This window comes from Hyla sarda, chromosome 2 (genome assembly GCF_029499605.1).
Source record: "Hyla sarda isolate aHylSar1 chromosome 2, aHylSar1.hap1, whole genome shotgun sequence".
NCBI classification, from domain to species: Eukaryota; Metazoa; Chordata; class Amphibia; order Anura; family Hylidae; genus Hyla; species Hyla sarda.
In genome coordinates this window covers 154,353,283-154,381,123 of record NC_079190.1, presented here as the reverse complement: position 1 = coordinate 154,381,123, position 27,841 = coordinate 154,353,283, and the positions used below count along the sequence as shown (strand labels likewise).

General features: G+C 42.7%; 2 long non-coding RNA genes across 2 annotated transcripts in view; both read right to left on the bottom strand.

Moving 5' to 3' along the window:
* The window catches only part of LOC130355448 (uncharacterized), a 94,093-nt gene that overhangs the window by 47,882 nt on the left and 18,370 nt on the right, over nt 1-27,841 (bottom strand). The gene's annotated exons all lie outside the window — the stretch shown is intronic.
* LOC130355446 (uncharacterized) lies at nt 4,458-10,842 on the bottom strand. The gene is made up of 3 exons (XR_008888525.1): nt 10,451-10,842; nt 8,411-8,480; nt 4,458-5,755 (listed from the first exon to the last, which is right to left on the bottom strand). It is a non-coding gene; the product is annotated as an uncharacterized LOC130355446 (long non-coding RNA).

Genomic DNA, 27,841 nt, shown 5'->3' with positions numbered 1-27,841 from the left:
GAGTTGTAGTTTTGCAACATCTGGAGCGCTACCGTTTGGGCACAACTGTATAGTGGTCTCCAAACTGTGCTCTTCCAGATGTTGCAAAACTACAACTCCCAGCATGCACGTCGGCAGTGGGAATACTGGGAGCTGTAGTTTTTAACAACTGGAGGCACACTGGTTGGGAAACACAAGTTTCAGACAATGTTTCCCAACCTAACAGTGTTTTGCAACCAGTGTGTCTCCAGCTGTTGCATAAGCACAACCCTCAGCATGCATGGACAGCTGAAGGGCATGCTGGGAGTTGTAGTTTTTCAACAGCTGGAGGTCCCCCCCCCCCAATGTGAAGGTATAGGGTATATTAACAGAGGCGGGGGTTTACAGTTAGTCTCTTGCTGCAAGTTAGAGATGCAGGAAATCTTCCGCTGCAGCTCAAACTCCCAGCGGGAAGCTTGCAGTAATCCCCCGGCATTCCGAATGTACCCTAAAAACACTACACTTGCACAAAATAAAGGGTATAACACTACATACACATACTCCTACACAGTTACACCCCCCCCCCCCCAATAAAAATAAGAAACATCTGGTACGGCTCTGTTTCTAAAACGGAGCCTTCAACTGTTGCAAAACAACAACTCCCAGTATTGCCGGACAGCCATTGACTGTCCAGGCATTCTGGGAGTTTTGCAACAGCTGGAGGCACCCTGTTTGGGAATCACTGGCGTAGGGTAATTTTAGTATCTGAGGCAAGTCCAATTCGTGCATCCGGGTCGGTCCCTATGCAAATATCTAATTTAGGCCTCAAATGCGCATTACCCAACAAATTTTGGGGAGCCTTTTCTCCTTTTACCCCTTATGAAAAGGTAAAATTGGGGTCTACACCAGCCTGTTAGTGTTAAAAAAAAAAATATATATATATATTTTTTACACTTACATTCTGGTGTTGGCCCATGCTTTTCATTTTCACATACCCCATATGTGGGCGTAAAATGCTCTGCAGGCGCATAATAAGGCTCAGGAGTGAGCAACATGTACACTTGAGGCCTAAATTGGTGATTTGCACAGGGGTGGCTGATTTTCAGCGGTTCTGACAAACGCCCAAAAATACCCACATTACCCCATTTTGGAAACTACACCCCTCCTGGAATGTAACAAGGGGTATAGTGAGCCTTAACACCCCACAGATTTTTAACAAAAAATTGTCAAAGTTGGACGTGAAAATGAAAAATGTTATTTTCTTCACTAAAATGCTGTTTTTATCCCAAATTTTTCATTTTCACAAGGGGTAATAGGAAAAAGCCCCCCCCCCCCAAATGCCCAACACCATTTTTTCTGAGTATATAGATACCCCATGTGTGGACGTAAAATGCTCTGCGGGCAAACTACAATGCTCAGAAGAGATGGAGCGCCATTGGGCTTTCGGAAAGAGAGAATGTGTCTGGAATTGAAGGCCATGTACTTTTACAAAGCCCCATGGTGCCAGAACAGTGGACCCCCCCCCCCCCCACAGGAAACTACACGCCTCACGGAATGTAACAAGGGGTGCAGTGAGCATTTACACCCCACTGGTGTCTGACAGATCTTTTTAACAGTGGTCTGTGAAAATGAAAAATGTAATTTCTCATTTGCACGGCCCACTGTTCCAAAGATCTGTCAGACACCAGTGGGGTGTAAATACTCACTGCACCCCTTATTACATTCTGTGAGAGGTGTATTTTCCAAAATGGGGTCATATGTGGGGGGTTTCTGTTCTGGCATCATGGGAGGTTTGTAAATGTTCATGGCCCGCGACTTCAATTCCAGCAAAATTCTATCTCCAAAAGTCCAATGGCGCTCCTTCTGTACTGAGACCTGTAGGGCGCCAGCAGTACACTTAATATCCACATATGTGGTATTTTCTTAACTGGGAGAAATTAAGCTTTAAATTGTGGGGTCCATTTTCTCCTATTACACCATATGTAAATGAAAAATGTGGATTAACAGTCATTTTAGCGTTAAAAATTAAATTTTCCATTTTCACGTCCAACTTCAACGCAAAGTCGTCAAACACCTGTGGGGTGTTAAGGCTCACTATACCCCTTGTTACGTTCCTTGAGGGGTGTAGTTTCCAAAATAGTATGCCATGTGTTTTTTTTGCTGTTCTGGCACCATGGGGGCTTCCTAAATGCAACATTGCCCCCAAAAACAATGTCCGCAAATTATTTTATTTTTTAAATCCTACAGTTGCTCTTTCCCTAGAGCCATGTTGTGAGCTCACAGAGCACTTAATGTCAACATATGATGTATTTACGTACTCAAGAGAAATTGGGCTACACATTTTGGGGGGGCTTTCTCCTTTTACCACTTTTAAAAGTGAAAAAAAATGGGGCAACAAGAACATGTTCGTGTAAAAAAACGCAGATTTTGATTTTTCTCCTCCACTTTGCTGCAATTCTTGTGAAACACCTAAAGGGTTAACACTTTTTAAATGTCATTTTGAAAACTTTGATGGGTGTATTTTCTATAATCGGGTCATTTATGGGGTATTTCTCACAGAAAGGGCCCTCAAATCCAGTTCAAACTTAACTGGTCCCTGAAAAATTCAGATTTTGAAATTGCTGCTATACTTTGAAGCCCTCTAATGTCTTCAAAAAGTAAAAATAGGTCAATTTTATGATGTCAACATAAAGTAGACATTGTATTTGTGAAACAACATAACATTTGGAATATCCATTTTCCTTACAGAGTTTCAAAGTTAGAAAATTGCAAAATTTTCATGAAATTGTGATTTTTCACCAAGAAAGGATGCAAGTAATGACAAAAATGTACCGCTATGTTAGAGAATATGTCACAAAAAAAAAAAAAATTAAAAACACACTGTCTCGGAATCAGAATAATCTGTAAAAACATCCCAGAGTTATCAATGCATAAAGTGACGGTGGTCAGAATTGCAAAAAAGGGCTCAGTCCTTAAGGGGTTAAAGTATATTAGAAAGATTATTTTTTCATTTACCATAAGGAGTGCAACAGCAAAGTTTTAATGAGTGCCCATTTAAGGACCCAGCCAATTTTGTTTTTTCCCCTTCTAAAAATCATAACACTCAATTTTGCACCTACAGACCCATATAAAGGGTTTGTTTTGAGTCACCAATTGTACTTTGTAACTTACACTTATTACAATCTGCAGAGGAAAAAATAATTTGTGGGGTAAAAAAATAAAAAAAAAAATAAGCCATTTTGTAACTTAGTAACTTTTCTATGCAGTACACTTATCAGTAAAAATGACATCTACATGCACCAAAATTAGTATGTTTAAATGGGCACTGTCATGAAATAAAAAAAATTGATATGTTGTAGTATTTAAGTACTACAACATATCTCTAATATACTTTAGTTAAAAAAGGTGATTTTAAAACAGTTTAACACAGTTCATAGATAGCCAGCACGGCACTGCTTCCCCTTTAGGTGTAGAACAGTGATGAAACGGCAGACTGAGACTAGGAATGCTGGAGGTGGTGCTCTGACTAGCAATAGTGCATGGAATCGCAACAAAGAAGCAGAGAAATAATCGGCAACTCACCGCGGCCAGCTGAGTAAATCTTATTTCATACTCACAAATGTATCATATGGGAAGAGGGTAGTGGGGGGGACACGATGTCCCCCCACTACCCTCTTCCCATATGATACATTTGTGAGTATGAAATAAAAGAAGATTTACTCAGCTGGCCGCGGCGAGTTGCCGATGATTTTTCTGCTTTGTTGTTAAAACAGTTTAAAATCACTTAAATTCGGCCACTAGGGGTCGCCCTCCTAGTGGCCGAATGCGTTAGGCAGTGACGTCACTAGTGAATTTCGACTCATTGAATCCTGGCAGTGAGTCGGAATTCACTCACTGCGGTGCTCGCTCCCACCTGTCAATCAGGCGGGAGCGAGTGCTGAGAACAGAAGCGCGCATTGGCTCCCCTGCTCCCTGGCCTTGCACGCCGGCCCCACCTCCCGGCATCCCGTCGCTGCTGTCCTGCCAGTCACTGCACTGTCCTGGTATGTCTGGGGGGTGTGTTCGGGTAGCGGGGTTGAGGTTGCGCCGCGGCCATGTATTGTTTTTAACACAGGGTGCCTCCAGTTTTTCCCCACTACAACTCCCAGCATGCCCTGACAGCCAATAGATTTCAGGGCAAGCTGGGAGTTTTAGTGGTGAAACAGCTGGAGGCACCCTGTGTAGATGAACTAAGGGCGGAAGTCAGCCCCAGCAGGCATCAGTGCCGTCACACCTGTTGGGTAAGTCTGCTTGGTAGTGAGCACACTACCAGGCAGACAAAACTGCATTTTTTATATAGTATAGTAAAAAAAAAAAAAATATTTATTATATATATATATATATATATATATATATATATATATATATATATATATATATATATATATATATATATATATATATATATATAATAATAATAATTAGGCAGGGAGGGTTAGGGATAGATGGGAAATAGGCAGGGACAGAGAGGGGAAAAAAAAGGGATGGTGGGAGCTACCCTGTAAAATTGTCATCTTCTGACCCCCTATAACTTAATGTTTCTGCATACGGTGCTATATGAGCGCTGATTTATTTGCGGTGTTGTCTGTAGTAATTACCGGTAACCTTTCTTGTTTTGATGAGAGTTTGATTGCCTTTTTTTACATTTTTTTTATGGTATATGAAGTGATTAAAAATGCACATTTTTTCCCAGGTACGCCTTTGACAGTGTAGTTTAGCTAGCCTTACATTTTAATAGTTTGGACACTTACACATGTGGCAGTACGATTATTTTTATCTTTTATTTATCAAAAATTGGAAAAAAAAGGGGGGGGGGGGGGGGGAGTCAAACTTATTCACTTTTACAAACTTTTATAACACTTTAGTCCCTTCTTCCAGGAATGGGTTAATTCTCTATTTTTTATTAACACTTTTTTTAACACTGATACACCATGCATATACTGTTCAATGTTATGCCATAGCATAGATCAGTGTTATTGGTGATCTGCTGCTCCAGCCTGCAGAGCCAGAGCTGCCGGGATCATTTTACTTTCCTTTTGTGATGCAGTGATCAACCCTGGGTCCTGGGTGCTGATGGGGACCTACCGGATTTTAATCGTTCTCAGCTGGATCTTGAACATATTAAGCATACCTTTTAGTACAAAGAATTTTATTTTATAAGTAGTAAAAAAAAAACTATATAAATTGGGTATTGTAATTGTATGGACCTACAAAATAAAGATAACGTGTCATTTTTACCGACAAATGCACTGCATAGAAACAAAAAAGTTACAAGATTGCCTTTTACCAATTTTACACCCACAAATTTTTTGTTTTACCCTCAAATATGATGGTATGGAACAATGAGTGAGTTAATAAAGATACAAAAACATGGTAATTGCTATTAGAATGAGAGCAGAAAAAAACAAAAAATCCCTGTGTCCTTAAGGGGCTGAAAGATTTTAAACCCACACCAGGTTTCGGACAGAAAAAAAAAAAAAAACTCAGTGTGGTTCTGCTTGGAAGCTACCTTTGAAATCAATAGGAACTTAAAGACATACAGAATGCAATTCAAAGTCAGCATCAACACATTGATTTTGAGGTGTATTTTTGCCCTCAAGAGCATACCCTAAACAAAATACACCAGAAAACTAGTCTACATCAATAATTTATGATTACATTAATATAAAACCTAAGTCTGGACTTCATTTTTTTTATTAAAAATATTGCACTACTGCACCACATTAAAGCCACAGCATTTCTTCCTATGGGTACACACCTGGAAGTAGACAAAATGAATTAAAGTGTGGCACTTTCTTAGAGGGGTTGCCTACGGCACTGTACATTTATGGTGCATGGCTAGTTAGATAGCATCATTAAAACAAGTAGCAAGGGATAATCTCCAGAAAATGACCTTTGTATAAGGGCCATATTAGAGCATGTTAACAAAAGGGTTAGTCCCAACTATATGTACTGAAAAGGACAACATTTTAGCTTATCACTACTGCAGTCTCAGCCAAGCCATGTGTTAAATGGCCATCCAAATCCTCTGAATGATTGATTAATAATTTATGCTAATGCACCCCTTCGCTATTGCAGATGTGTCCTGTGCTGTATAAAGAGAAAACTAGGCCTGTGTAAAGAAAAAAAAAAAAAAATAATATATATATATATATATATATATATATATATATATATATATATATATATATATATATCTATCTATATATATCTATATATATCTATATCTCTATCTATCTATCTATCTTGCACACCACACACAGTGGGCAGCCACACCCTCTGATGTCAGGCATCCATAACAATATTGCTCTAGAACAATAAAAGTCTGCTACACTTTCATACAGCAGTTAGGTAAAATTCATAGTTTTTCACCTTGACATTAGTGACAAGATGACAATCCTTGGTAAAGTTGTGCAACGGGTGGAGAATGCTGCTAATGCGGTATGTTAAGTTACTTACACGAAGCAAAAAATATAAGCATAAATATAAAGTATATAAACAGATTGTTGTATCACTAGTCATTTAATTACAAAACAAGAACAAATTGAAAAACACTATCCTTCAATCTGTAATACACATAGGCTTGTATTTACAAGACAGCTCTGCTTTAACCCCTTAAGGACCGAGCGTTTGTTTTTGAGCTTTAGTTTTTTTCCTACTTACCTTTTAAAAATCATAACCCTTTCAGTTTTGCAACTAAAAATCTAAGATGGCTTATTTTTTGCACCACCAATTCTAATTTGTAAAATGACAGTCATTTTACCCAAAAATCAGGTCGGCTAACATGGTGGACAGAGGTCCCCTCAACTGCCTCCGCCTCCTTCTGCTCTTGTCAGATCGAGCAGAATATAGCCAATAACACTGATCAGTGCCATGTCCTATGCAAAGCACTGAACAGTATCAGCAATCAACTGATTGCTATAAATAGACCCCTATGGGGGATTAAGATTTCTTTTTTTTTTACACTATATAAAAGAAAATTTGAAAAACCTCATCTCTCAATAAAAAAGTAAAATGTAAATTTTTATAGAAGTTTTATACACAAATGTGGTTGCCATAAAAAGTGCAGATCACAGGACAAAAAAATAAAAAAAAATAAATAAAAAATGAGCCCTTATGCCGCTGCTTATACCGAAAAATGAAAAACTTTATAGGTCATCAAAATAGAGGGATTTTAAACATACTAATTTGGTTAAAAAAAAATTGCAATAAGCAGGATAGAAAAGTATGTAATCATGGGTATCCTTGACACAGAAGAACTCATGTCCTTTTTACCGTAAATTGTATGGCGTGAAAACCAAACCTTCCAAAATTTGCGGTTTTCTTTTTAATTTCCCCACACAAATAGTATTTTTTTGGTTGGGCCATACATTTTATGGTAAAATGAGTGATGTCATTACAAAGGACAACTGGTTTGTGCAAATCAAGAGCTCATACAAGTCTGGATGAAAATAAATAGTTACGGTTTTTAGAAGGCGGAGGAGGAAAAAAAACGAAAATGCAAAAATAAAATTTGCCTCGTCCTTAAGGGGGTTAAACACTAAAAAAGCTAATTTGACTTATTAAATGGTTACTCATTAAATATTTAAAAAGGCGAAACAGGACAATGGTAATTATGTTAACCACATGATGAAAGCTTCAAGTTTTTATTAAAAATTAGTAAGTATTTTCAAGATACCACAAAAGCTTTAACACATACTGTATAAAATTCACAAATTAAAAGATAAATCCCAACTATTCTCAACAGGCCGGGACAAGTGCAATACCACATAAATAAGAACAGCATTGCAATCAATCCCAACCTGCACAGAAAGGGGCATATCTTTCTTTAATATCCGGCAGTATGTGGTGACATGATCAGTTTTGCATGGATTTGCACAGCAAGCCTTAAAGCAGCTGGACGCAAACCTGCAAAACTACTCATGGACACCATTGAGAAAACTGTAGACTCAAAGAAAATATAGGTTATTAGATGATACGAGGCCAGTAGTACTTTAAGTGCTCATGATGCAGTAGAACACTACACACTACCTGCACTATAAGCACTTTAGCACCCCCAAGCCAAACACCAATTGTTCCCGCCAAGGTCAAGATGTGGCAGAGTTGACAGACCGCTATCAGTTTTGCATAGATTTGCACAACTCAATTCTTGTAGTGCAACTATGCAAAACTTACAGAAGACTGCATGAAGCACAAAAATACGTTGTAGTATTTAATGGGAATGGTTTAACAACAATACTTCTTATGCCAGAAGGAGCATTTAGGGCAGTAGATGCTAATCTACCTCACTATCTGCACTAGATGCACCTTAGAACAAGAAGTACAACATGTACCTGATGTTACCAGCCTGATACATACTGCCAACATAATGCTACAAGTGCCTTCACTGCAGTAGGTTGCCTTAGATAACTACCTGCACTGTAAGCACTTTGGCATTACCACTGACACCGATAGTCACATCAAGGCTTCTGCCCAACAACGATCTGAAAAATAAAAACATAGTTACTGCACACTGACCAATTTGTTACAAGTTACATTATATTAAAGTAAAGACAAAGCCATGGATTCCAGACAAGAAATGCCACTCCAACCTTGGTAGTCAAGATTGGTTTCTCCCTGGATGATCAGACCTATGGGTTAGGCTGGGTTCACACCACATTTTTGCAATACAGTTCCCGTATCAGATTTTGGATTCCTCAAAACTTGTGTACAAGTTTTAATCCGTATACAATTTGAAAAATGTCCGGTTGCATCCATTTAAGAAACACTTTTTTAACTTTTCATTCCATTATGAAAGTCACTTGTTTGAGTGAAATTGAAAGAAAAAAACCTCTGCAAAGTAAAAAAAAAAAAAAAAAAACAATGTATGATGAAAACATGATGGAACCGTACGCACCTACGGTGCCCATTGACTCCAATGAAAAAAAAAAAAAAAAAAAAAGGGTATACGTTTCAATACGTTTTTTTCACCCAGACCCAAAAAGAGCTACAGTTTTGGGTACAGAAAAAAACATTTTTTACAAAATCGTATACGTTGCAAAACGGACACAACCTGATGCATCTTTTGGCATACGGTTTTCAATACGGTTCCGTACAGTTTTCTAATTAAAAAGGTATACAGGAAATGTATTGCAAAAATGTGGTATGAACCCAGCCTTACATGAAACCTCACAACGCCTTAAGATTTAAATAATATAAAAAGGATCAATTCCAATTCCTGGGGATGTCTTGTGACAGGGGGTGGACCCCCTTAACTGATGGCTAATGGGATTGGGGAACCTAACAGCACTCGTGAGTTAGACCACATGTGACTGCTCCTTTGTAGTGAAGAACATGGACCCAGAGCATGGTGAGGAGCAGGCACGCCAGCACTGCCTCCCACTGAACACAATGGATCCCTGCAGGCGTGCCACGTGCTGGCCCCGGCAACCCGGATGGCGGGTCATGTGGCGCCCCTGTCAGGGAACCAGAGAGAACACAGCACGGAGCTGCGCCTCTGCGGCCCTCATGGAAACAGCACGTGTTGCTGCTGTTGCGCCCACGGCCGCTAGGGGCGCTGCCTGACACAGCCTGGCCCTATGCGCACACAGAACCTCACACGAACCCTGAGAAACGAGGCAGGCACAAGGCTGCGCAGTAATGCACCACTGATTTATTCACAATACACACAACCCATTCCAGCCAGCTCCTATGGCGGTCACTTCCTCCCTCCCACCACACTGGAGTGAGGTGAAGCTGCGGCAGACAGCCAGGCATCTAACGCGAGGCCTCGGCACTATCCTGCGCAGCACTAATGTAGTGTGTGGCCTCCCCCTCCCCCACACTTCACTCTCCCGCCTAACATGGCGCCGTAGAGTCCCCTCAGCTGTTCCTGCCGCTCCCCCCACCCCTGCTAACAATGAGCGGGGGGCTGCGCGGGCCCCGGGATGTAAACAAACGCGGCCGTGCCTGTGAGCGGCGGGGGATGCGGAAGGTCACGGCACGCCGCGTGCAGCCCGGCTCCATCACACAATGACCCCGCTAAGGATAAGCATGGGCTGCGGGGAGCTCCGGGCCGCACACAAAAGCCTCAGCCGCCGGAGAAACCCCCTCCCCGCACTAATAGGAGCAGGGGGCCGGAGACAATAGAAGCCTGCCGGGGGTGGGAGGGGGGGACGTGTTTATACAGGCCGGCGGCGGACACACGGCCTACACGGCGGCTCGGTGTACCGCTTTGTTTGGCCAGAAAGTTTCGGTGGTCTCGGGCCCCCTGTGAGGAGGCGGAGGACAACACTGCAGCACGCCTTTCAAATCTCCCTCATTCTTCCCCGCCAGGAGAGGCTGCTGCTGCCATGCGCTCTGCCGCTACTATGATAAACACGCTGCTGGCGGAGCCTCCATCTTCACACGCCTGGCAGCGACAAAACATGCCTCACATTTCCCCTCCACCCCGGGCAGGCAGCAGCACACTCACCTCACAAGCCCCCTCCGGAGGGAGAGCGACTACCTATCAGCAATACCAGGGCGAAAGTGGCGCGAATGCTGTCTGAATCCGACCATGTGGGTGAATGAAGGGCGGCTCCCGCATGAACGTAAATATCTACAGCCCAGCTTGGTCATTAGCATAAAAAAAATGGACTTCCGACCCGCCGCTCAGCCAATCAGAGGGCCGCCAGCGCTCGACGCACAGGGGAAGTGCTGCGCCCCCTTACTACACACAGACGCGAGCAGTACTACGAGTCCACACAGGGCACAACAACGTGTTCCCACACACAAAACACTACACTTCTGCTACGGCTCCGTACACACACAGCGGCACCGGACCGGCAGGTGCACGGAGAGCCCGGCCCCGCCGCTCACACACTACTGTTTATAACCACACACAGGGAGAAGAAGAAAACATCATGTGGTTACCTCTCGCTCGTCACGTGTAGAAAGACCAAGGACGTGCAGCCGGGGACCGCCGTGATTCATGTAAACACGGCGGAGAAACCGTGGGATGGCTCCACGTAACCTCCCGTGGGGTCACCTCCACATGGCACTGGGCCTAGGAACAACACGCCCTGTAGTAGTAGGGTTTGTGAGGCTTGACAGTATTGTAGTAGTATAGTGATTGTGTACATATATAGAGTGAGAGAGATTCACATATATATGTAGAGATATAGGGAGGGATGGATATATATACTGTATATATATATATATATATATGTACACACTAGCTGAGTACCCGGTTTTTCCTTCCTAATCCTTGTGGGGGGAGGAAAAGCAACAAAGGAGGAAGCTTTTGTCCTCATATCCTGTCCCTAAATTCTGACCCCATATCCCCTCCTCATATCCCAACCCCCAAATCCCCTCATATTTTGTTCTCATATCTCGACCCCATATCCTGTCCCCATATCCCATCCTCATATCCGGTCCCTATGTCCTGTCCTCATATCCCACCCTCATATCCTGTCTTCTTATCCAGAACTCATATCCCTTCCTCATATCTTGTCCCCATAGCTAATTCTCATATCCCAACCCAGTTATGTGGAATTCCTATTGCCCGACGCCTGGGACATGCAGTTCCGGGCGCCGGGCAGGTGAATTTTTCCAGCCCTTAGCCATGCTTCAGGCAAGCAGGGCCGGACTTGACAAGCATGGCGGCGCTCAGCAGTTTGTATGGAGCGGGCTCCCGACTTCAGTCCGCTCCATACTCTGCACCCCCCGGCTGTTCTCAGTAGCTGAGGGCCGCCATGGCAAGCTATTAACCCTTTATATCGCCACAGTCAAAGCTGAAGTGGCGTCTAAAGGGACATGTGAATGCTCTCTGGTGGGCTAGTGGGGTGGATGACCCCCCCCCCCCCCACACACACACACAGCGTGATCGCGGGGGGAGATCCACTATAGAGAAAGCCGGAGGGCTTACCTCTGCTTCCCTGCTGTCCTGTGGCTCTGTCATTGCTAGAGCCTGGCTGGACCAGGCTCTATCAATGGATCGCAGAGCACACAGATCAATGGAGTTCATTAGAACTCTGTTGATCAGTATGAGGAATCTAATGATTCCTCCTATAAGTCTAATAAAGGGTAAAAAGTTCAAATCACCCCCTTTTCCTATATAAAAACGTAAACATAATAAAAATAAACATTTAGTATCGCTGCGTGCGTAATTGTACAAACTCTAAAAGCGCAACTGTCATGAAATTTTAATGCAATAACCTGCATACAGCCTTTGTACTGTGTGCAAGTGGTGGGTATAGCAATATTTTTACCTGAAATTTGCACGCTTTCATGATGCCAAAAAATGCTTTTATTCAAAGTCACTGAGGGTCGGATAGGTACACAATGCTCCGCCGCTGCCACGCACACACCCATGCCTACCCCGTATGTCACTGCTGGGAGAGCTGTGTGATTGACACACAGGTCCCAGCGCATGCACCCTTCAGCTAATCTAACATGCGCGCCGCTGTGTGTCATCCAGCAAGCGCTCGCTCCCGCCACCATCTTCCTCCCCAGTGCACCTTCTCAGAGTAGTGCGCAATCAGGTTAGTTCTCGATACTAGGTGCAGAGAGGAAGCACACTCTCTGCACCTAGCACTGAGGAGTAAGACTGAGCCCAACTACAAGGTAAATGGTGTAGAAAAGAAAACCACCAAATTTGCAAAATTATATTTTACTATTTAAATCTCACTTCACCGATTATATATATATATATATATATATATATATATATATATATATATATTGTTTTTTTTTTTGTTCTGAGAATATGTTATTGAAAAATTAAAAGGCATCATTATAGTAGGTTGTTATGGCTATCATAGGGCGAGGAGGAAAAAATTAGTGTAAAAGCGAAAATTGGTCTAAACAAATGGATCATCACAAGTAGATTTTGCTCCATTTTAGTCCTGTGGACAAGTAGTTCTTTTTATTAAATTTCCACACTCCTGCTGCAACCTCATATCTCGTCCTCATATCCCCTCCCAATCCCGTCCTCATACCCCGTCCTCATATTTTGTCCCCATAGCTAATCCTCAATTCTAATCCTCATATCCCGTCCTCAGGTGGGGCTGTGTTGTGGTAAAGATATTGGGGGAGATCTATCAAAACCTGTGCAGAGTAAAAGCTGTCCAGTTGCCCATAGCAACCAGATAGCTTCTTTCATTTTGCAACTGGGCAACTTTTCCTCAGCACAAGTTTTGATAAATCTCCCCCATTGAGATATTGTAAGCTGAAAATAAAAGGGGTGTGGCTTAAAAGGTGGGTGTGTCTTTGTGAGATGGGACATGGTATGCAGGGAGGGTGTGGCTTGACAGCCAGACTGACACATTCACCAGGAGAAGCAGAGCAAAGCTTGTAGAGTAAGGCACCAGAAGTCCTATATACTTGCATGGGACTTAAAACAAAAACCCTATGCTTCACATATGGGGGTGGGTTAGGGGTTAATTTAACTATTATATATTTTTATTTGACATATAAGTAACATGTGACCAAGTATTATCAAAATATTTCCAGCTGTACGGAAGTTATGCAGTAACACATATTTCCCATAGACTTGTATGGGACTTTAAATAAAAACCCAGACTCTCGCAAAAAGGGGTGACTAAGGGTTAAATTACCTATCCTATGTTTGTTGTTGACATATTAACATGAAACTTGGCACACGTTAATTATCCTCTTAAGGACTCAGGGCGTACCCGTACGACCGACCCGTACAACGGGTCGGTCCCGGCTGCTATTCATAGCCATGACCCTGGGCTAACAGCGTGCGGCACTGATCGTTGTGCCGTGTGCTATTAACCCTTCAGACGCAGCGGTCAAAGTTGACCGCCACGTGTGAAAGTAAACGCTTCCCGGCAGCTCAGTCTGGCTGATCGGGACATCGCGATAAAATCGTGATGTTCCGATCAGCTGGGACGCAAGCGGAGGTCTCCTTACCTGTCTCCGCGGTGTCCGATCGGGGTTTGATTGCTCCAAGCCTGGGCTACAGGCTTGAGCAATCAAGCCTCTATCTCACTGATCCGTGCAAAGCTATGGCTTTGCAGGGATCAGCATAAGAGATCAGTGAAAAAAAAAAGTTAACAAAGGTCATTTAACCCCTTCCCTAATAAAAGTTTGAATCACCCCCCTTTTCCCATAAAAAAACCCCCAAACCTGTAAATAAAAATAAACAAATGTGGTATCGCCGCGTATGGAAATGTCTGAACTATAAAAATATATTGTTAATTAAATCGCACGGTTAATGGCGTACGCGCAAAAAAATTCCAAAGTCCAAAATAGCATATGTTTGGTCACTTTTTATATCATGAAAAAATTTATAAAAAGCGATCAAAAAGTCTGATCAATACAATAAAATAAAACCTTCAGAATAAAACTTTCAGAATACGGCGCAAAAAATGAGTCTTCATACCGGCCCGTATGCGGAAAAATAAAAAAGTTATAGGGGTTAGAAGATGAGCATTTTTAACATATAAATTTTCCTGCATGTAGTTATGATTTTTTTTCCGAAGTACGACAATATCCAACCTATATAAGTAGGGTATCATTTTAATGCACTGCGTAGAAACGGAAGCCCCCAAAAGTTACAAAATCTCAATTTTGTCACACAATTATTATTTTTTCCGTTTCGCTGTGGATTTTTGGGTAAAATGACTAATGTCACTGCAAAGTAGAATTGGTGGCGCAAAAAAATAAGCCATCATATGGAATTTTATGTGCAAAATTGAAAGCATTATGATTTTTAGAAGGTGATGAGGAAAATATGAAAATGCAAAAAGGTAAAAACGCTGAGTCCTTAAGGGGTTATATATCTTTAGCGGTTTGGAAGTGATTCTGGAACATACACACACACACACGTTGAGTTTAATATAAATATATATATATATATATATATATATATATATATATATATATACAGCAAATTCAAAATGAGAGACAGGTGGCCGAAGAAAGCAAAACTAATCCTAAATATTTTTTTAGATATATAAATACAAAAAAACCAAGGACAGAGCATGTAGGACCCCTTAATAATGATAATGGGGAGGTTGTCACGGGCGATCAAGAGAAGGCGGAGCTACTGAATGGGTTCTTTAGTTCTGTATATACTATGGAAGAAGGAGCTGACATTGGTCAGGTCAGTGCTGGTAACACATCATATAATGTATTGAACTGGCTTAATGTAGAGATGGTACAAGGTAAGTTAAGTAAAGTAAATGTAAGCAAATCTCCAGGGCCGGATGGACTACACCCAAGAGTTCTTAGAGAGGTAAGTTCAGTAATATCTGTACCCTTGTTCATGATATTTAGAGATTCTCTGGTGTCTGGTATTGTGCCAAGGGACTGACGCAAGGCTAATGTGGTACCAATCTTCAAGAAGGGCTCTAGGTCTTCGCCAGGCAATTATAGACCGGTAAGTCTAACGTGCATTGTGGGTAAATTGTTTGAAGGACTTATAAGGGATTACATACAGGAATACATAGGGGATAATAGTATTATAAGTGATAGCCAGCATGGGTTTACTAAGGATAGAAGTTGTCAAACCAATCTAATTTGCTTTTATGAAGAGGTGAGTAGAAGCCTTGACAGAGGAATGGCTGTGGATATAGTGTTTCTGGATTTTGCCAAAGCGTTTGATACTGTCCCTCACAGACATCTGACAGGTAAGTTAAGGTCCTTGGGCTTGGAAACTTTAGTTTGTAACTGGATTGAACACTGGCTCATGGATCGTACCCAGAGAGTGGTGGTAAATGATTCGTACTCTGATTGGTCCCCGGTTATTAGTGGTGTACCCCAAGGTTCAGTACTGGGCCCGCTGCTGTTTAATTTATTTATCAATGATATAGAGGATGGTATTAACAGCTCTGTTTCTATCTTTGCAGATGACACCAAGCTTTGTAGCACGGTACAGTCTATAGAGGATGTGCATAAGTTACAAGATGACTTGGATAGACTAAGTGTCTGGGCATCCACTTGGCAAATGAGGTTCAATGTGGATAAATGTAAAGTTATGCATCTGGGTACTAATAACCTGCATGCGTCGTATGTCTTAGGGGGGATTAAACTGGCAGAGTCACTGGTAGAGAAGGATCTGGGTGTACTTGTAGATCACAGACTACAAAATAGCATGCAATGTCAGGCTGCTGCTTCCAAAGCCGGCAGGATATTGTCATGTATAAAAAGAGGCATGGACTCGAGGGGCAGGGACATAATACTCCCCCTTTATAAAGCATTGGTACGGCCTCACCTGGAATATGCTGTTCAGTTTTGGTCGCCTGTTCATAAAAGGGACACTGCGGAGTTGGAAAGGGTGCAGAGACGCGCGACTAAACTAATATGGGGCATGGAACATCTTAGCTATGAGGAGCGATTAAAGGAGTTACAATTGTTTAGTCTTGAGAAGAGACGTTTAAGGGGGGATATGATAAACGTATATAAGTATATAAATGGCCCATACAAAAAATATGGAGAAAAACTGTTCCAGGTTAAACCCCCCCAAAGGACGAGGGGGCACTCCCTCCGTCTGGAGAAGAAAAGGTTTAGTCTAAAGGGGCGGCACGCCTTCTTTACCGTGAGGACTGTGAATTTATGGAACGGTCTACCTCAGGAACTGGTCACAGCAGGAACAATTAACAGCTTTAAAGCAGGGTTAGATACATTCCTGGAACAAAATAACATTAATGCTTATGCAGAATTATAAAACTACATCCCTTTCCCTTATCCCCTTACATCCTTCCCTTCAATCCCCTGGTTGGACTTGATGGACGTATGTCTTTTTTCAACCATACTAACTATGTAACTATGTAACAGAAGAATGCAGCAGCACACTGCCAGCACAAGGGTATAGGTGAAACATGAATATGCAGTTAAAACATGGAGAACTATACAGCTATGGTGTAATAGATGCAAATGTGAAACTATGAAATAGTGAGGCACTTAGCTTGCAGATTTGTCTCCGCCGGCGGTTAAATAGCTTGGACCATCCCACCGCGATAAGGTGGCCTCATTGGGACAGAGCCTACACTGTGAATATGCCTCTGTGTGAACAGTTCAGTAAGCATGGTAGGGTCTGGAACATCCAAGACACCTTATATACACACCTGATAGATGTGGGTGGGGTGCAAGGCCAACATGGAGGTAGCCACTCCCCCGTATGTGCAATACAGACAAAAAATAAGTCAGCCAGCACTTTAGTTGATACCAAACTATTATATGGACCTGGTCTGCAGGTGCACGCTACTAGGCTAGATATACAGCAACAGAAGAATGCAGCAGCACACTGCCAGCACAAGGATATAGGTGAAACATGAATATGCAGTTATATATATATATATATATATATATATATATATACAGTTGCAAGAAAAAGTATGTGAACCATTTGGAATTATATGATTTCTTCACAAATTGGTCATAAAATGTGATCTGATCTTCATAGTTAGTACGGTCGAAAAAAGACATATGTCCATCAAGTTCAACCAGGGAATTAAGGGGTAGGGGTGTGGCGCGATATTGGGGAAGGGATGAGATTTTATATTTCTTCATAAGCATTAATCTTATTTTGTTCCCGGAATGTATCTAATCCTGTTTTAAAGCTGTTAATTGTTCCTGCTGTGACCAGTTCCTGAGGTAGACCGTTCCATAAATTCACAGTCCTCACGGTAAAGAAGGCGTGTCGCCCCTTGAGACTAAACTTTTTCTTCTCCAGACGGAGGGAGTGCCCCCTCGTCCTTTGGGGGGGTTTAACCTGGAACAGTTTTTCTCCATATTTTTTGTATGGGCCATTAATATACTTATATACGTTTATCATATCCCCCCTTAAACGTCTCTTCTCAAGACTAAACAATTGTAACTCCTTTAATCGCTCCTCATAGCTAAGATGTTCCATGCCCCATATTAGTTTAGTCGCGCGTCTCTGCACCCTTTCCAACTCCGCAGTGTCCCTTTTATGGACAGGTGACCAAAACTGAACAGCATATTCCAGGTGAGGCCGTACCAATGCTTTATAAAGGGGGAGTATTATGTCCCTGTCCCTTGAGTCCATGCCTCTTTTGATACATGACAATATCCTGCCGGCTTTGGAAGCAGCAGCCTGACATTGCATGCTATTCTGTAGTCTGTGATCTACAAGTACACCCAGATCCTTCTCTACCAGTGACTCTGCCAGTTTAATCCCCCCTAAGACATACGATGCATGCAGGTTATTAGTACCCAGATGCATAACTTTACATTTATCCACATTGAACCTCATTTGCCAAGTGGATGCCCAGACACTTAGTCTATCCAAGTCATCTTGTAACTTATGCACATCCTCTATAGACTGTACTGTGCTACAAAGCTTGGTGTCATCTGCAAAGATAGAAACAGAGCTGTTAATACCATCCTCTATATCATTGATAAATAAATTAAACAACAGCGGTCCCAGTACTGAACCTTGGGGTACACCACTAATAACCGGGGACCAATCAGAGTACGAATCATTGACCACCACTCTCTGGGTACGATCCATGAGCCAGTGTTCAATCCAGTTACAAACTAAAATTTCCAAACCCAAAGACCTTAACTTACCTGTCAGACGTCTATGAGGGACAGTATCAAATGCTTTAGCAAAATCCAGAAACACTATATCCACAGCCATTCCTCTGTCAAGGCTTCTACTCACCTCTTCATAAAAGCAAATTAGATTGGTTTGACAACTTCTATCCTTAGTAAACCCATGCTGGCTATCACTTATAATACAATTATCCCCTATGTATTCCTGTATGTAATCCCTTATAAGTCCTTCAAACAATTTACCCACAATGCACGTTAAACTTACCGGTCTATAGTTTCCTGGGGAAGACCTAGAGCCCTTTTTGAAGATTGGCACCACATTCGCCTTGCGCCAGTCCCTTGGCACAATACCAGACACCAGAGAATCTCTAAATATCATGAACAGGGGTACAGATATTACTGAACTTACCTCTCTAAGAACTCTTGGGTGTAGTCCATCCGGTCCTGGGGATTTGCTTACATTTATATTACTTAACTTACCTTGTACCATCTCTACATTAAGCCAGTTCAGTACATCACATGATGTGTTACCAGCACTGACCTGGCCAATGTCAGCTCCTTCTTCCATAGTGTATACAGAACTAAAGAACCCATTCAGTAGCTCCGCCTTCTCTTGATCGCCTGTGACAACCTCCCCATTATCATTATTAAGGGGTCCTACATGCTCTGTCCTTGGTTTTTTTGCATTTATATATCTAAAAAAATATTTAGGATTAGTTTTGCTTTCTTTGGCCACCTGTCTCTCATTTTGAATTTTTGCTGTTTTTATTACATTTTTACAGATTTTATTAAGCTCCTTGTACTGTTTAAATGTTATAGCTGACCCATCAGATTTGTATTTTTTGAAGGCGATTTTTTTGTTGTTTATTGCTCTTTTAACATCATGTGTCAGCCATGTAGGATTTAGTTTTAATCGTTTATATTTGTTCCCCTTTGGTATATATTTAGCTGTATAGTTATTTAGAGTTGATTTAAAGATGTCCCATTTACCTTCTCTATCAGTATTTGACAACACCTCCCCCCAGTCTATGTCCTGTAGTGCAGCCCTCAGCCCAGGGAAATTTGCCTTTTTAAAGTTATATGTTTTTGCCTTCCCCGCCTGTCTTTGTTTTCTACATTTTAAGTCAAAAGTAACTATATTGTGGTCGCTATTACCAAGGTTTTCCCGCACAGTTACATTACCAACCAGCTCTGCGTTGTTGGAAATGATCAGATCCAACAAGGCATCACTTCTTGTTGGGTCCTCCACAAACTGGCCCATAAAATTATCCTGCAATAAATTTAGGAATTGTCGCCCCTTTGTAGTTTTAGCCAACCCCGGACCCCAATCTATATCTGGATAGTTAAAATCTCCCATTATTACCACTGTACCTGCCCGGGCGGCCCTCTCTATTTGTTTATGAAGCCGAACTTCTATCTCATCAGTGATATTAGGGGGTCTGTAGATTACACCAAATACTATTTTTTCAGTATTTCCCTCCTTTTGTAATTCTACCCACAATGATTCCACATCCTCAGAATCATCACACACTATGGCATCGTTCACACTGACTTTCATACCACTTCTTACATACAGACAGACGCCACCACCTTTTCTGTTCATTCTATCCTTGCGAAACAATGTAAACCCCTGCAGATTGATAGCCCAGTCATGCGAGGAGTCCAGCCATGTCTCAGTGACCCCAACTATATCAATATGTTCCTCCAGTATCAAGGCCTCAAGCTCCCCCATTTTATTTGCTAGGCTTCTGGCATTTGTGAACATACACTTTACATTTCCATCCTTTATGTTATTGGGGTTAATGGGATTCAAGGGTGTAAGTTTTATTTTCCTATGAAGCCTAATCCTATTAACTATTCTAACCCCTCCCTCCGCTCCACCCCCAGGTACATTTATAATTCCCACCTCTCTATCTACACTATCTTCCCCCTCTTTGCTGTAGGTTCCCTCCCCCCAAGTCCCTAGTTTAAACACTCCTCCACCCTTCTAGCCATCTTCTCCCCAAGCAAAGCTGCACCCTCCCCATTGAGGTGCAGCCCGTCCCTACGGTAGAGCCGGTAACCAACAGCGAAGTCAGCCCAGTTCTCCATGAGCCCAAACCCTTCCTTCCTACACCAGCTTCTGAGCCACTTGTTTACCTCCCTGATCTCCCGCTGCCTCTCTGGTGCGGCTCGTGGTACTGGTAGTATTTCAGAAAAGACTACCTTGGAGGTCCTTGCCTTAAGCTTGCGGCCTAAGTCCCTGAAATCATTTTTAAGGACACTCCACCTACCTCTTACTTTGTCATTGGTGCCAATATGTACCATGACTGCTGGGTCCTCTCCAGCCCCGCCCAACAACCTGTCAACCCGATCCGCGATGTGCCGAACTCGTGCGCCAGGCAGACAACACACTGTTCGGCGATCCCGGTCTTTGTGACAGATTGCCCTGTCTGTCCCCCTAATAATTGAGTCCCCCACCACTAGTACCTGTCTGGCCTGCCCTGTACTCCTCCCTCCCTCCTTACTGGAGCAGACACCCCCCTGGCGGTCAGAGGCGGTATCCTGCTGCAGTTCTGCTAGCTCTGTAATGGCATCCCCCTCATCTGCCAATCGGGCAAACTTGTTGGGGTGTGCCAGTTCAGGACTAGCCTCCCTGACACTTTTTCCCCTACCCCTCTTTCTAACTGTAACCCAGCTAACTGCCTGACTGTCCTGCAACTCCGTCCCACTGTCCTCCCCCACCTCTATTCCCGAGAGTGCCTGCTCAGTGAGCAGGAGACTCCTCTCCATGTTGTTAATGCTTCTCATTGTTGCCAGTCGCCCCTCTAGATGCAGGATCTGGGCTTCCAAACGGACAACTAGCACACATCTCGCACAACAATATGCACCCTCAAACTGTTGTTCAAGGATTGCATACATTGAACAGGATGTACATTGGACTGCATTTTCCAACATGGAGGCCATCTAATTATGGGGATTTCACAAATGTATAGGAAAAAACAGACAGTCAAAATTACACTTAAAATTTTTTGTAGACCTTGTGGGTTCAAAAATTAAAACTCACAGCGATCTCAACCTCCTGCTTTCAAACTCCAGTTTTTGAAACTCCTCTTTCACGCCCCCTCACACAGCAACACTCAGAAAGAGCAAGCTCTCAATAAGAGTCCCAAGCTAAGATTTATACACCTGTACCCAATCTACTCCTCCTCCCCCCAAAATATGAATGTGGGCTATAGGCAGTCGCACCCACTCCACAGATTCACTCCGCACAACAGATAATCACAGTTTTTGAAACTCCTCTTTCACGCCCCCTCTTACACAGCAACACTCAGAAAGAGCAAGCTGAGTCTTCGTCTAAGCAAGCTGAATCTTCGTCTAAGTCACAACAATAGACAATCACAGTCTGCTTAACCTAATAACACACAAATAATTAAATGTTGCCATGTTTTTATTTTTGAACACACAATGTAAACATTCACAGAGCAGGTGGAAAAAGGATGTGAACCCCTAGGCTAATGACATCTCCAAGGGCTAATTGAAGTGAGGTGTCATCCAACTGGAGTCCTATCAATTAGATGAGATTAGAGGTGTTGGTTACAGCTGCCCTGCCCTTTAAAAAAAACACCCACCAGTTCTATGTTTGCTTTTCACAAGAAGCATTGCCTGATGTGAATGATGCCTCGCACAAAAGAGCTCTCAGAAGACCTACGATTAAGAATTGTTGACTTGCATAAAGCTGGAAAGGGTTATGGAATTTTCTCCCAAAGCCTTGCTGTTTATCAGTCCACGGTAAGACAAATTGTCTATAAATGGAGTGATTACTACCATAGCAAAAAAAGCTAGTATTTAACACCTATACTGGCATGTGCGCACTAGCATTTAAACGACCCACTGTGTACTCCTACACAAAATGCATTTTAATAAGAAACGAGATTGGAGACACTTATTGCAAAAAATAAAATACAATTTTATTGATATACCTTAACCCCTTAAGGACTGAGCCCTTTTTCACCTTAAGGACTCGGCCATTTTTTGCAAATCTGACCACTGTCACTTTAAACATTAATAACTCTGGAATGCTTTTAGTTATCATTCTGATTCCGAGACTATTTTTTCGTGACATATTCTACTTTAACGTAGTGGTAAAATTTTTTGGTAACTTGCATCCTTTCTTGGTGAAAAATCCCAAAATTTGATGAAAAATTTGAAAATTTTGCATTTTCTAACTTTGAAGCTCTCTGCTTGTAAGGAAAATGGATATTCAAAATAATTTTTTTTTATTCACATATACAATATGTCTACTTTATATTTGCATCATAAAATTGATGAGTTTTTACTTTTGTAAGACACCAGAGGGCTTCAAAGTTCCGCAGCAATTTTCCAATTTTTCACAAAATTTTGAAACTCGCTTTTTTTCAGGGACCAGTTCAGGTTTGAAGTGGATTTGAAGGGTCTTCATATTAGAAATACCCCATAAATGACCCCATTATAAAAACTGCACCCCCGAAAGTATTCAAAATGACATTCAGTAAGCGTTTCAACCCTTTACGGGTTTCACAGGAATAGCAGCAAAGTGAAGGAGAAAATACACAATCTTCGTTTTTTACACTCGCATGTTCTTGTAGACCCAATTTTTGAATTTTTGCAAGGGGTAAAAAGGAGAAAATTTTTACTTTTTTTGAAACCCAATTTCTCTCGAGTAAGCACATACCTCATATGTCTATGTTAATTGTTCGGCGGGCGCAGTAGAGGGCTCAGAAGGGAAGGAGCGACAAATGGTTTTTGGGGGGCATGTCACGTTTAGGAAGCCCCTATGGTGCCAGAACTGCAAAAAACCCCACATGGCATACCATTTTGGAAACTAGACCCCTCGGGGAACGTAACAAGGGGTAATGTGAACCTTAATACCCCACAGGTGATTCACGACTTTTGCATATGTAAAAAAAAAAAAAATTTTTTACCTAAAATGCTTGGTTTCCCAAAAAATTTACATTTTTACAAAGGGTAAAAGCAGAAAATACCCCCCAAAATTTGAAGCCCAATTTCTCCCGATTCAGAAAACACCCCATATGGGGGTGAAAAGTGCTCTGTTGGCGCACTACAGGTCTCAGAAGAGAAGGAGTCACATTTGGCTTTTTGAAAGCAAATTTTGCTCTGGGGGCATGCCGCATTTAGGAAGCCCCTATGGTGCCAGGACCGCAAAAAAAAAACACATGGCATACCATTTTGGAAACTAGAGCCCTCGGGGAATGTAACAAGGGGTTAAGTGAACCTTAATACCCCACAGGCGTTTCACGACTATTGCATATGTAAAAAAAATAAAAAATTTTTTACCTAAAATGCTTGGTTTCCCAAAAAATTTACATTTTTAAAAAGGGTAAAAGCAGAAAATACCCCCCAAAATTTGAAGCCCAATTTCTCGCGAGTACGGCGATACCCCATATGTGACCCTTAACTGTTGCCTTGAAATACGACAGGGCTCCAAAGTGAGAGCGCCATGCGCATTTGAGGCCTAAATTAGGGATTGCATAGGGGTGGACATAGGGGTATTCTACGCCAGTGATTCCCAAACAGGGTGCCTCCAGCTGTTGCAAAACTCCCAGCAAGCCTGGACAGTCAACGGCTGTCCGACAATACTGGGAGTTGTTGTTTTGCAACAGCTGGAGGCTCCGTTTTGGAAACCATGGCGTACCAGACGTTTTTCATTTTTATTGGGGAGGGGAGGGGGGCTGTGTAGGGGTATGTGTATATGTAGTGTTTTTTACTTTTTATTTTATTTTTTGTGTTAGTGTAGTGTAGTGTTTTTAGGGTACAGTCACACGGGCGGGGGTTCACAGTAGTTTCTCGCTGGCAGTTTGAGCTGCGGCAGAAAATTTGCTGCAGCTCAAACTTGCAGCCCGATACTTACTGTAATCCTCCGCCCATGTGAGTGTACCCTGTACATTCACATTGGGGGGGACATCCAGCTGTTGCAAAACTACAACTCCCAGCATGCGCTGACAGACTGTACATGCTGAGAGTTTTAGTTTTGCAACAGCTGTAGGCACACTGGTTATGTATCACGGAGTTTGTGACCTTACTCAGTGTTTCAAAACCAGTGTGCCTCCAGCTGTTGCAAAACTACAACTCCCAGCATGTACGGTTCATGGTGTAAGGTGACTGCTGGGAGTTGTAGTTTGCAACTGCTGGAGGCACACCGGTCGTGAAACACTGAGTTAGGTAAAAAAAAAAACTCTAAGTTTCACAACCAGTGTGCCTTCAGCTGTTGGAAAACTACAACTCTCAGCAGTCACCGACAGCCAACGGGCATGCTGGGAGTTGTAGTTATGCAACCAGCAGATGCACCACTACAACTCCCAGCATGCACTTTAGCTGTTTGTGCAAGCTGGGAGTTGTAGTTATACAACAGCTGAAGGTACACTTTTCCATAGAAAAAATGTGCCTCCAGCTGTTGCAAACCATAAGTCCCAGCATGCCCATAAGGGAATGCTGGGAGTTGTGGTGGTCTGCCTCCTGCTGTTGCATAACTACAGCTCCCAGCATGCCCTTTTTGCATGCTGGGAGCTGTTGCTAAGCAACAGCAGGAGGCTGTAACTCACCTCCTGCTGCTGCTCCATCGCAGGCTGTCCCTCGCCGCCGCCGTCGCTCCTGGGGCCCCGATCCCAACATTGACGCCGGGGATCGGGGTCCCCAGCACCCGGGATCGTCTTCCCGCACCCGCTCACGCCCTCCGGAAGAGGGGCGGAGCGGGTGCGGGAGTGACGCCCGCAGCAGGCGCCCTGATTGGTCGGCCGGTAATCCGGCCGACGAATCAGGGCGATCGTGAGGTGGCACCAGTGCCACCTCACCCCTGCAGGCTCTGGCTGTTCGGGGCCGTCAGAGACGGCCCCGAACAGCCAGTAATTCCGGGTCACCGGAGACCCGATTGACCCGGAATCGCCGCAGATCGCTGGACTGAATTGTCCAGCGATCTGCGGCGATCGCCGACATGGGGGGGCATAATGACCCCCCTGGGCGATATGCCGGCATGCCTGCTGAACGATTTCGGTGGGGGCCGGAATTCCCACGGGCGTATGGATACGCCTTGCGTCCTTAAGGACTCGGGATGCAGGGCGTATCCATACGCCCTGCGTCCTTTAGAGGTTAAAATCTTGTAAAAAGTGTACATAAAGGGGAATACGAAATAATAAACGCCACTAAGTGGAGAGAAAGTGGGCGTCACTCCAGAACAGACCCATATAATGAATGATGGACATATATTGGTACAAATTCATACGTGGAAAGGTTCTCTAAGTGCTATGGGAACCATGGATATATCCCATTGACAATTATAATCAAACTCACACAGAATATATATACATACCCAAAGAAAACAATGTAAATATGGAAGTCTGCTGGAGCGACGCCACGGTACTATAGGTACGTGCTAGACATCTATGCTCTAAGTTTTGTAGAGATTCAGTCATTTTTTAGGTTATCCCTAAACTATCTTTTCTGCACATTTGCAATTTTTTTTTATTTATTTTTTTCAGCTTCTATCCCGCCCCTCCAAAACTTCTAGGAAAACACACCATCTTGGAACAACAGCACCTATCCAATGTAATATCCCCTTTCCCAGCCCTCCTTTTGTTTTTACCCTACTTGTGCTTTTAATCGTACTTTTATATATATATATATATATATATATATATATATATATATGTATAGAAAACTCCAAGAGAGCAGCACTCCTAGGTTCCATGCAGCAGTGATAGGGTGCGTCCAGTTGCTATAGATCCTGGTTACGAATCCCTCCACATAGAAAACGAACGGCAACCGCACTCCCATATGTTGCAAAAAAAGTGGTCTTTATTCACACAAACGTGAAAATGGCGACGTTTCGGCTAGCTCACCTAGCCATTATCAAGCAATACAATGTGCAAACTGGTGAGTATATATGGCCGCGCAGGGCCAGTCAATTAATGACGTCATTATACAAACACATTCAACTCAGTACATCAAACTTAATAAATAATGATCAAAGTGCAATCAGTGTATCAATAGGGCCTCCCATATCGGGACGCTATAGTGTCCAATAATTAAAAACTGTATAAAAAACACTGTACATTATACAACATGTGCGTGTGTCCACGTGCAAGTGCGCATTCTTGATTGTCTGGGCGGGGGCACGGGCACTCACCGGATCGGTCCAGGAGACAGCATGTAAACAAAGGCCATGTGTTATGGCGACGAGACGCCGATCCTGTCGGCGTTCACTCTGGAGGCGGAGATGACGTCACTGCTAAAACATCCGCTGCTTGTTGCTAGGTTGCGTGTAAGCTTCTGCCTGCGCAGGCGCTTTGAAGCTATTGATTCCACCGCAGCCATCTTTGTATGGGGAAGCAGATCACGGCAATCTCCACCTGTTCTTCTAGCCCATAGGTCAAGACGGGGTTGCTACGAATTTCGCTATCCGCCCCGTTAACCTTTCCCTGTCCGCCTCTGGTCCCACCTTCAATGGCGGTTGCCCTAGGCAACAAGTGGCACAGAACAGGATCCAGGAGAAGTGAACATACTTCTTATAATAATATGGCACAAATGTAGAGTAGTATGTACTTGCAGCCGTCTATCCCCTTCCAGAGAAAAAACTTGTCTACATGTCTGTCGCTGTATTCGCTACCTGTGTTGCCCGTGTCCTCCAGCCTACGACAAACAAATAAATAAAAATATATATTAAAATCATGTTTACACAGAAAGATTCTTTCAGCATAACACAGAATCGATGTAACAGGGTTCATGCATTGCATATATCATGGGTGATTTTAAAATCCACATTCAACCCTTTGGGCTTTAATGATTTAAGTTCATATATCCACCAAAGCTCTCTTTTTTTGAGAATAGCAGTTCTATTGCCTCCCCTCTTGGGTCTGGGGATGTGGTCTATCAACATAAACTTTAGTTCCTTCTCGGAATGTCCTGCTTCAAGGAAATGTTTAGGTACTGGTAAGTCTGTGCGTCCTTTGCGTATGGTATACCTATGTTGATTAATCCTCGTTTTTTGCATCCAAAGTAGTTTCCCCTACATACAAAAAGTGGCAGGGGCACCAGAGAACATATATTATATGATCCATTGTGCACGTCATATAATGTTTCAATTTGTATATCTTACCCGTCTCGGGATGCACAAACTCATTGCCTTTCTGCATGTATGAGCAGTTAATGCAAGATCGACACGGGAAAGAGCCTTTACTAGCCCCAGAAAAATAGGTTTGTTGGGAGTTTGGTTTTCTAATAGGACTGGAGATATGAGGGATGATATTATTGATTCTAATGTGTCAAATGGAAGTGATTGCTTTACGTTAGCCAATAGCGGTAT